The sequence below is a fragment of the Mirounga angustirostris genome, unplaced genomic scaffold (assembly GCF_029215605.1).
Source record: "Mirounga angustirostris isolate CCGP_5_RB_7025 unplaced genomic scaffold, mMirAng1.0.hap1 SCAF_9, whole genome shotgun sequence".
Classification (NCBI taxonomy): domain Eukaryota; kingdom Metazoa; phylum Chordata; class Mammalia; order Carnivora; family Phocidae; genus Mirounga; species Mirounga angustirostris.
In genome coordinates, this window is record NW_026991717.1 from 28,926,674 (window position 1) to 28,928,282 (window position 1,609).

The following is a 1,609-nucleotide window of genomic DNA, read 5'->3' on the forward strand; positions in this document are numbered from 1 at the left end:
CATTCATAATAATCCCCAAATGGATACAACCTAAATGTCCATCAACAAGAGAAAGGATAAATTGTGGGTTTTTTTTTCATATTTTATTTATTTATTTGAGAGAGAGAGAGCACAAGCAGGGGGAGCGGCAGGCAGAGGGACCAATGGATGGAAATATATAGTAATATATAATGCCTGATATTTGCATAATGAGACTTAACCAAGCTTCTTTCTTGTTTTATTTTCCTGTCTTACTGGGAATAGTTAAATCAAATATTATCACTATACCCACTCAGATGGGTTGGGTGGCCATCCTGGATGTATACAGGTAAAGAGGTCCAAACCCACTTTTTCCTTCTCAAGATCAGATAGATTTCAGAAACTTTCCCCTACACATCTATATATATAGAATACATGAGGGAGAGGGAGAAGCAGGCTCCCCGCTGAGCTTGATTTGACGTGGGGCTGCGGGGCTCCATGCGGGACTCAGTCCCAGGACCCTGGGATCATGACCTGAAACGAAGGCAGACGCTTAGCTGACTGAGCCATCCAGGTGCCCAGATAAATTGTGTTATATTCACCTAATGGAATACGACCCCCACACACAAAAAGAATAAAGTACTGGAACATTCAACAACATGGATGGATCTCACATATTAGGTTGAGTGAAAGAAACCAGCTATAAGAGAGAATGTACTATATTTCACTTGTGAAGTTCAAGAAGGCAAAACTAAATAATAATTATTGAAGTCAGAGTAGTGATTTTCTTGAGGAAGGGTATAGATCAGGAAGGAACTTCTTTTATTTTCTTTTTTAAAATTTTATTTTATTTCAATTCAATTTATTAACATATAGTGTTAATAGTTAATAGTGTTAATACACATAGTGTATTATTAGTTTCAGAGGTAGAATTCAGTGATTCATCAGTCGCATATAACATCTGGTGATCATTACATCACATGCCCTCCTTAATGCCCATCACTCAATTACCCCATCCCACCCTACCTTCCCTCCAGCAACCCTCAGTCTGTTTCCTATAGTCAAGAGTCTTTTATGATTTGTCTCCCTCTGATTTCGTCTTATTTTTCCCTCTCTTCGCCTATGATCCTCTGTTTTGTTTTAAATGTCACACATAGGAGTGACATCGAGTAATTGTCTTTCTCTGATTGACTTATTTCGATTACCATTCTACCCTCTAGTATGTTCCATCCATATCATTGCAAATGGTAAGATTTCATTTTTTGATGACAGAGTAATATTCCATTGTATATATATATACCACATCTTCTTTATCCATCCATCTGTCGATGGACATCTGGGCTCTTTCCATAGTTTGGCTATCGTGGACATTGCTGCTATAAACATTGGGGTGCAGGTGCCCCTTCGGATCACTACATTTGTATCTTTGAGGTAACTACCTAGTAGTCCAATTCCTGGGTCCTAGGGTAGCTCTATTTTTAATTTTGTGAGGAACTTCCATACTGTTTTCCAGAGTGGCTCCACCAGTTTGCATTCCCACCAGCATTTTATGAGGGTTCCCTTTTCTCCACATCCTTTCCAACATTTGTTGTTTCCTGACTTGTTAATTTTTGCCATTCTGACTGACGTGAGGTGGTATCTCATTATGCTT